Genomic DNA, 10,144 nt, shown 5'->3' with positions numbered 1-10,144 from the left:
GAACAATAAATTTTTAAATATATATAGTTTCCTCTATTAAACACTTAAACCTGGCCATCTTATTAACTCCTTCTGCTCTCTTTTTAACAAGGTAATGTTTTAAATGTATAGTTTTAGGACTAGCGAAATGGCAGCAACAAAAAATTGTAAGCAGTTGTTACTCTTTTAAGTTTTTAAAAACCTTTTACATTGTAAGTACCCAATCCATTGTGTCCTTACGCAGTGCAGTTTCTATGTTAATGTTGCTGAGATGTCCTTAATTTTCTGAACCTTCATCTGCATGTTATGTCTTTGTCGCTCTTGTCTAATATAAGCCAGTTAAAATGCTTTTAGACGATTTTGCTTTTTAGAAAGCTAAGGTTTTAGCTTTAAGCTTTTGAAAATGTTTACAGCCATAAATGCTAGTCAGCTTTCTTCCCAGTAACATGTTCACTTTCTTTGAAAATCGATCTATTTGAAGAAAAACAGCTCTGGTTTTCTCGTCTTGGTAGGGAGTGGGTGAGGAAAGGAAGACCTTCTCTTTGTGTACAGAGACTAAAGCCGTCACAGGAAACTAGATTAAAACTGGAAAACAAGTCCTAGCTGGTTGGAGCCAAACACCAACGTTAACTCGCGGGTATTTTCTATGGTGGTTGGGATGGCCGTGCGTCTTTTGCCTTTTGTTTGATTTGACTGTGTATTTTCGCCTTTTGTCTCTTAATGACGATCACACCATTGCTATATCCAGAGCAGTAAACAGTCCTCAGCGAAGCCGCCTTTTGCCAACCCAACCCTGGAAAGTTTGCAGAAGTGGAAGGAGCAGAAAATGCCATGAGAGTGTAACTTACAAAAAGGTAACAACAGGAAAGACACCACCATTCTCCCCCAAATCCTAACTAAACAATCCCCCCCAAAAGATATTTTTTACATAACACGTCAAAACCTCCGCCCAGCTTGATCTTCCAGACTCCATGGCACCGGGCTGAGCGGGTAAGTTTTAAAAAAAAAAAAAAAAAAAGGCCTTTTGCCCCTTCGAGGAAATCTTTTTTCGAGCAGGCCAAGGGGCTGCAGATGCTTGGGAGGGACCGGGCTGGGCAGGGCGGCCCTGTTGCCCAGCTGTGTCTCCCCCAAGCATGGCTGCTGCCAAAAGAATTCCTCTGTCCATCTGTGCCCAGGCCCGGGCCTTTGGGACTTACATGGCTATGAGACGAGCCACGGTGGTCTTGAACCTGTCACATCCTGGACACACAATCCAGATATAAAAGCCTGTGCTCCGCCTTGAGTCACTCGAATTACTGTTCTTGACGAGTAGCCCTCCAGGCCTACCATTGCCCTGTGATAACCTCGCCACTAACTCTAACCTGGGTTTTTGTTTGCAGACTTCTCTCCCAAAACCATGGCTCACTTGTCCTCCAGGATGAGGTCTCTGGAGCCACACCACAGTACTCTGCCTGCCATCCCCATGGAAACTGTGCCTGTCACAGTTACCCAAACCCTCCAGAGTAGGTTGAACCATGCAAGGCCCCTAAGGCCACCCAATATTGGAGGCTACTCTGGAAACAAGTGCACTGTCTAAAACACCATGATCACCTACATCCAGGCAGACACCCAAGTCAACTGTCCTGAGTCTGAAGATTGAAACTCTCATGCCCCTGGGACCTCATTGGAACCCTAGATTGGGTTGTCAGGCATCTGCCTTCAGATGGCCTGTACATCTGCCTTCAGAGGCCTGTACTTGAATAAGAACGTATGATACAACATGTGGTCCTGAGCCACACAACACTACACCTTTTGTCCCCAGAAGGAAACCATGCTCTTCAACCTGTGTTAAACCCTCAGGGTAGGAGAATCCTGCATGGCACTGTAACCACCACATTTAAGATCTACCTGGTAACAAATCAGCATTGTGACCCATCTACAGGAGATTCCATGTCAACTCAAGGCTTGTTACTTCACCCCAGAGCCACCCTAAAGAACCTGCCATGTTCCTCAGCTGCATTGGTCAATGGAGGTGTGCTTTCCAGGCATCGGTGCGGAAGGGCTCTGCTACCCATACTTTTCACATGGGGGACCTGGAACAAACAAACCAGACTCCACCTGTCCAGTAGAAAATGCAAAGTTGCTGTTTGGAGCATCTCACATGCATTAGCGTGGGGAATCCTCCATGGCCTCTTGATGCCACTCCTTCATTTCTCGGTCATCATAGACACAAACTCCAGTGTGAGCAAACATCTGACATCCACCCTTACTCAGGTGCTGGACATTTCGTTTGTTGGCCATCATAGATACAAACTCCATCATGCGCAGACATCTGACCCTCGCCGGTACTTAGGTGCTGGAGATCTCTAAACAACCACTGCACATTTGAATGGCCATGTGCTGGGCACTAAGCTTAACCGTAGCTTGTGTTTTCAGACTTCTGTCCTCACACTCCTCGCCTTCAAGCCCTCCATATCGGTAATTTTGGAGCCACAGTGCAGCCTTCTGTTTGCCCACCAGAAAGAAGAAGTGCCCTATGGGTCCGCATGAAACCCCACATAAGGATCCACCTGCACGGTCCTCTATGGCACCCCAATAGCATAGGCCACCCTGTGCACTAATACTCTGTCTGACACGGCCCGAGCTTCAACCTCCTGGCAGCTACCCAAATAGCGGGCCCCATATCTGGCAGGTGTGACTTGCCTTGACCTGAGTCTTTCATCTCGAACCAACCTGGGTATTCACGTACCTGATTCAGAACATAGCTCAAATTCCTGTGCATGGGGGAACCTGAATCACAAAAGAGAACTCCTCCTTCCCCATAGCAGGAAAACTAAATATTGAGATGGTGGTCCAACCCTCAGATTGTGATCCAGGTGCATGGAACAAGAGACAACACCCACTCAGAATGGGCAGCTGGGCACAAACAGGCATTGTGACCCTCACCCTGAGACCCATTTCCAACAAGTCCCTGTGGGAGCTGGACCAGGGCCCCACAGAGTGGGCCTGTCATGCCCTTAGGCCCAAATCCTAAGCCTTTGTGGGCTTATCCAGGCAAAAGGACCCAGAACCCATCTCTGGAATCCCTGTTTTGACATAAACCCTGACGCGGTAAACCACGCTTTCTTCTTCCCCCAGTAAGACACCAAACTCTTGGGTGCCAGGAAAAATCCCCAGAGAGGTAGAATATCCCATGGACACATGAGGACACCTCACCATTCTGAGGCCATACTAGACACAATCCAGACAGAAAAGCCTTTGCTGCTGCCTCCCAGCCGCAAGAATTTCAAATCCCGAGGAGATGCCCTCAGGGTCTGCAGATCGGGCCTGCCATCACCTTGCCCCTAACTCTTACCCAATTATGTGTGTGAAGATTTTGGTCCCAGAGCCCTGAACCACATGTCCTCCAGGATGAGGCCTCCAGAACAAAACTACTTCACTGGGACTGCTCTCCGGAGGAACCTCTGCCATCTCAGTTGCCCAAACCTCCAGATTAGGAGAAACCTGCAAGACCCTTGATCCCACCGCAATTTCATAGGCCACTCTGGATAAAATGCAGTCTGACACAGCCTCAGCGCCTACCTCCATGAAGACACACAGGTCAAAGGCTTGAGTCCGAAGGTTGAACATGACATGCCCTACAACCTCATCAGAACCCTAGCCTAGGTATTCAGGCCTCTGTCCCCAGAGGCCTGTTCTGGAAATTCAACATATGATCTGACATGTGGTAACTGTGCCATACAAGAGAACCCCTCTTGTCCCGAGAAGGAAACCTGGCTCCTGGGAACTGGGTCTAACCCTCAGGTAGGAGAATCCTGCATGGCCGCAGACCCCCCACCACATTCTAAGCTCTCCCTGGACACCAAGCAGCACTGTGACTCGTTAGACTGAGAACATCCATCAACTTAGATCACTTGGAAATTGGAACCAGAACCAGCGGATCAAGCCTGCCATATTCCTCGGCTGCAATGGTAATGCAAGGAAGGCTTCCCAGGCCTCCATTCAGAGAGCTCTGCTATCAAATCTTTCCATATGCGGGATCCTGGAGCCCTGTAAGCAGAATTCTCCTGTCCCGCAGTAGGACACCTTGCTCTATGGAGCAGCTCACAAAGTTCTGCTTGGGAAAACCTCCAAGAATTCTTGAGGTCACCCCACAATTCGTTGACTATCATGGATACAAACTCCAGCATGAGCAGACATCTGACCCTCGCCCATACTCAGGTGCTGGAGATCTCGAAGAAACCGCTGCACATTGGAATGGCAATGTGCTCGGCACTGAGCTTAATGTAGCTTCTCTGTTCAGACTTCTGTCCTCACACTCCTCGCCTGCAAGCCCTCCATATTGAGAATTCTGGAGCCACAATGCAGCCTTCTGCCTGCCCACCAGAAAGAAGAAGTGCCCTATGGGTCTTTGCAGAAACCCACATGAGGATCCTCCTGCACGGCCCTCAACAGCACCCCAGTATAATAGGCCAACCTCTGCACAAATGTTCTGTCTGACACAACCCGATCCCTGACCTCCTGTCAGCCAACCAGATAGTGGGTCCCATATCCTGCAGGTGAATCCAGCCTTGGCCCGAGGCCATCATATCAAACCAACCTAGGTATTCAGGTATCTGTCCCAGACTTAGTTCAAATTCCTGCCCATAGGGGGCCTTGAAGCACAAAAGAGTAATCCTCCTTCCCCATGGCCAGAAAACTAAATGTTGAGATGACTGTCCAACCTCAGAATGGGAGCCAAGTGCATGGCCCATGAGACCACGCCCACACAGGATGGGCAGCTAGGCACAAACAGGCATTGTGACCCTCAGAATGAGACCCCTTTCCAAAAAGCCCCCTTGGGAGCTGGACCAGGATCCCACAGAGAAGGCCTGTCATGACCCTAGCCCCAAAACTGAAGCCGTGGTTGGGTTTTCCAGGTGCCTGGACCCAGAATCCATGTCTGGAATCCCTGTTTGGAAAGGACCCCTGAGATGGAAAACAGCGTTTCCCTCTTCCCCAGAAAGACCTCAAACTCTTGGGTGCCAAACAGAATCCCCAGAGTGGAAGAATATTCCATGGACCCATGAGGTCACCCCTCCATTTTGTGGCCATACTAGACACACAATCCAGACAGAAAAGCCTAGCTCCTCCCTCCCAGCCACCTGAATTTCAAATCCCGTGGAGCTTCCCTCAGGGTCTGCAGATCGGGACTGACTGCCATCAAATCTCAACTAACTCTTACCTGAGTTTGTGTCTGAAGTCTTTGGTCCCAAAATCCTGACCCACATGCCCTCCAGGATGGGGCCTCGAGAACCACACGACATCACTGGGCATGCTCTCCCGAGGAAACTCTGCCTGTCTCAGTTTCCCAAAATGTCCAGATTAGGAGAAAACTGCAAGGCCCCTGAGTCCACCCCAATTTCATAGGCCACTCAGGAAAAAATGCACAGCCTGACACAGCCTCAGCACCTACCTCCAGGATGACACACAGGTCAATGGCACTGAGTCCGAAGATTGAACCTACCATGCCCTTACACCCTCATCAGAACCCTAGCTTAGGTTTTGAGGCCTCTCTCCCAAGAGGCTTGTTCTGGAAATTCAACATATGGTCCAACCTGTGGTCCGTGAGCTGTACAAGAGAACACCTCCTGTACCGAGAAGGAAACCAGCTCCTGGGTACTGGGTCTAATCCTCAGGATAGAGAATCCTGCATGGCCCGAGAGCCGCCACTACATTCTAAGGTCTCCCTGGACACCAAGCAGCATTGGGACCCATTAGACTGAGAACTTCCATCAACGCAGATCACTTGGAACTTGGAATCAGTGTCAATGGATCAAGCCTGCCCTGTTCCTCAGCTGCAATGATAATGCGAGATGGGCTTCCCATGCCTCCATACAGAGAGCACTGCTATCAAATCTTCCATTTGGGGGACCCTGGAGTCCTGTAAGTGGACTTCTCCTGTCCTGCAGTAGGACACCTTGATGTTTGGAGTAGCTCACAAGCTCCAGCATGGAAAAACCTCCAAGAATTCTTGAGGCCACCCCACTATTCGTTGGCCATCATGGATACAATCTCCAGCGTGAGCAGATATCTGACCCTCTCCCAGGTGCTGGAGATCTCGAAACAACTGCTATACATTGGAACTCACATGTGCTCAGCACTGAACTTCACCGTAGCTTGTGTTTTCAGACTTCTGTCCTCACACTCCTTGCCTGCAAGCCATCCAACTTGGGTATTCTGGAGCCATAATGCAGCCATCTGCCTGCTCACCAAAAAGAAGTGCCCTAAATGTCTGTGCAGAAATCCACATGAGGATCCAGTTGCACAGCTCTCAATGGCACCACAATATCATAGGCCACCCTCTGCACGAATTCTCTGTCTGACACAGCTCGAGCCCGACCTCCTGTCAGCCACCCAGACAGTGGACCCCATTTCCTGCAGGTGGGTCCTGCCTTGGCCCGAGGACCTCATCTCAAAGCAACCTGGTATTCAGGTATCTGTCCCAGAATTTAGTTCAAATTCCTTCCCATGGGGGACTCTGAAGCACTAAAAAGTACACCTCTTTCCCCATGGCAGGAAAACTGAATGTTGAGATGGCTGTCCAACCTTCAGAGTGATAGCCACGTGCATGGCCCGTGAGACTACTCCCACTCAGCATGGGCATCTGGGCACAAACAGACATTGGTAACCTCAGCCTGAGACCCATTTCCAACAAGCCCCCTCAGGAGCTGTACCAGGAGAACATAGAGTGGGCCTGTCATGCCCCTAGGCCCAAATCCTAAGCCTTGTTGGGGTGATCCAGGCTCCCAGACCCAGAAACCATCTCTGGAATGCCTGTTTGAATGGGACCCCTGACATGGAAAACCACGCTCACCCCATCCCCCAGAAAGACACCAAACTCTTGGGTGCTGGTCAGATTCCCAGAGAGGGAGAATCTCACATGGACCCATGAGGCCACCCCTCCATTTAGTGGCCATCTAAGAAAACAAATCAGACAAAAAAGCCTGTGCTCCTGCCTCCTAGCCATCCAAATTTCAAATCCCGAGGAGCTGCCCTCAGGGTCTTCAGATCGGGTGTGCCATCACCTCGTCCCTAACTCTTACCCGAGTTTGTGTTTGAAGAATTTGGACCCAAAGTCCTGACCCATATGCCCTCAAGGATGGGGCCACCTGGACCACACCCCACCCCTGGGCCTGCTCTCCCGAGGAATCTCAGCACGTCTCAGTTTCCCAAACCCACCAGATTAGGAGAAACCTGCAAGGCCCTTAAGCCCACCCCAATTTCATAGGCCGCTATGGAAAAAAGGCATAGTCTGACATAGTCTCAGAACATACCTCCAGGAAGACACAGAGATCAATGGGAAGGAATGAATGGCCTAAGACCATGGCGGGTCCGATGTGCTGGGTGTGCAGCCAGCTGTCTAGGTGTCTGTCAGAAGGTCTGGGTTCAGGCTATGTAAGACAGAGCATTATTTCTTAGTGTAGACTGCATGGGGTGTTGCTGAGGGCCGAGCAGGTTGATTTTCATTCAGAGTTTCTGGGAAATGCCATAGACAATGTTTTTCTTCTGGGGGGCAGGCAGAGTGCTTCGTTGTGGCCCCAGAATTCCCAATCAGGAGGGCTTGTGGGCCAGGAGTGTGAGGACAGAGGTCTGAAACCACAAGCTAGGGTGAGGTTTGGAGCCAATGGCACAGCAGGCCCACTCTGCAGCGGCTGAATCGAAATCTCCTGTATCTGAAGTCAGGGTGAGGAACAGAGGTTGGCTGAGGCTGGAGTTTGTGTCCATGATGGCACCTTCATGAAGCGGGGTCCTCATGAGGCCGAGGAAGTTTTTCCACGCTACGTTTGTGAGTTGCTCCAAACCACCAGGTTTCCTTCTGTGGGACAGTCGAGTGCTGTTGGATGGCTCCAGGACTTCCCATACGAAAGGACTGGAGAGCAGGGTTTGAAGGGTGGATCCCTGAACAGCATGCCTCGCATTCCCATTGGATATTAGCGACAAGACATGTTTTATCTGCTGGCTCTGGGGCAAGCTATCCAGGGTGCTGAGTTGAAATGGACTCTCCTGAGGATGGGTCATAATGTGGGTTTGTGTCCATGGAGACCTAGGAATATGCTGGTGGTTCAGGGGCCTTGAAAAATTCGCCTACCTGAAGGGTGTGATACAGCTCCAATAAGAAATATCCCCATGTGGAGACAAGAGAGTTCTGTTTGGTGCCTCAGAAAAGCCCGATATGCTGGTCTTCGAAACCAGTCCTCTGAGGAGGGACACATGGAAATCAAAGCTAGGGTTCAGATTAGGGCCTAGGGGCCTGTCCATTTCAATCTTCTGTCTCTAGGGACACTGTCTGAGTGTGTAAGTGGAGAGAGTTGCTCAGCTGGTGTCAGAGTGCCCCTCTTAGTTGAGGGCAGCCTCCACTATTGGCATACCTCAGGGACCTTGGACGTTTTTCCTAAACTTTATGGCTGTGGTCAATGGATTGGGCACAGCTTCATGGAGAGGACAGGCACAGTCTTTTGGTGTGGCTCCAGAGGCCTTAGCCTGGAGGGTGTGTGGGTCCAGGCTGTGGGCACAGAAGTCTGAAAAAACAAATTCGGCTCAGGTGTGGTGAGGAGGGTATGGCAGGCCAGATCTACAGACCAAGAGGGAAGCTTCTCGGCTTATGAAAGAAGGGAAAGTAGGAGGCATTCCCTCAGGCTTTTGTCTCTGGATGTTGTGTCCAGGATAGCAGTGGATTGTAGGGTTGGCCTCATGGAATATGGAAGAGTATCCCTCTCTGGGGATTTGTCCAAGCTCCCAAGAGTTTGGGGTCATTTTGTGGGAAGGGTGGAGTCCTGTTGTCTGTTTTATGTGTCTCTCCAAGAGTGGGATTCCAGAGCAGAGCAGCAGGTACCGGAGACTAGAAAACTCAAACTCTGGTGAGGATTGGGAGCATAGGGACTTCGCAAGCCCCATATGCGGGCTCTTGGTCCCAGCCCTGAGAGGCCTTACTTTGACATGGGGTTCACGCAGACGGTCACAATGTGAGTTTGTGCCCAAGGCGGCACTCATGTTTGGGTGTGGCCTCAGGGGCCATGGAGGTTTCTCCTACCTTCAGGTGTGACTCTATGCCAATAGCAAGCTTTCCAGCCATGGGAAAGGAGGAGTTCTGATTTGTGCTTCAGGTATCCAACTGTGTGGGGATTTGATATAATGTCTAGGATCAGATGTCTGAAAACCCAGGTTGGGAATAGATGGCGGCCTAAGGCCATGGCATGTCCGATATGCTGGGTGTGCGGCCAGCTGTCTCCTTGTCTGTCTGGACGTCTGGCCTCAGGCTGTGTCAGACAGAGCATTAGTGCCCAGGTAAGCCTATCCAATTGGGGTGCGGTCAAGGCCCAAGCAGGTTGATCCTCATTTGGGGTTTCTGTAGAGCCCCATAGGGCAACATTTTTCTTCTTGTCGACAGGAAGAGGGCTGTGTTGTGGATCCAGAATTCCCAGTCTGGAGGGCTTGTTTGCCAGGAGTGTGAGGAAGGAAGTCTGAAAACACAAGCTAGCATTAGGTTTGGGGCCGAGGGCACGGCAGGCCACTCTGCAGAGACTGAATCGAGATCTCCTGCATCTGAAGCCATGGGAAGATTGAGGCGTCGCCTCAGGCTAGAGTTTGTGTCCATGATGGACCCTTCTTGAAGGGGGTGGGGGCTTCATGATGCCAGGGAGGTTTCCCTATGCTGGGAGTTGTGAGCTTCTCCAAACCTCAAGGTTTCTTTCTGCAGGAGAGTCGAGTCCTATTGGACGGTTCCAGGATGCCCCATACGGAAAGACTCGAGAGAAGAGGTCTAAGCATGGATGCCTGGAAACACCACCTCACATTCCCACTGTTTTGTTGGGACAAGGCAGGCTCAATCTGCGGGCTCTTGTGCAAGCTATCCAAAGTGCTGTGTTGAAATGGACTCTCCTGAGGATTGGTCATAATGTGTGTTGATGGCCATGGAACCCTTCGAATATGGTGGTAGCTCAGAGATTCTGCAGGATTCTCCAAACTGAAGGGTTTGACACAGCTCCAAAAAGGAAGCTTCCCATGTGGATACCAGAGGTGTTCTGTTCGGTGCCTCAGGAAAGCCCCATATGCTGGTCTTCAAACCCAGGCCTCGGAGGAGTGACACCTGGAAACCAATGCAAGAGTTAAGATTAGGGCCTAGGGGTCTGTCCAGTTCAATCCT

This window comes from Neovison vison, chromosome 3, assembly GCF_020171115.1.
Source record: "Neovison vison isolate M4711 chromosome 3, ASM_NN_V1, whole genome shotgun sequence".
Taxonomy (NCBI): domain Eukaryota; kingdom Metazoa; phylum Chordata; class Mammalia; order Carnivora; family Mustelidae; genus Neogale; species Neogale vison.
Note: the sequence above shows the minus strand (reverse complement) of the source record.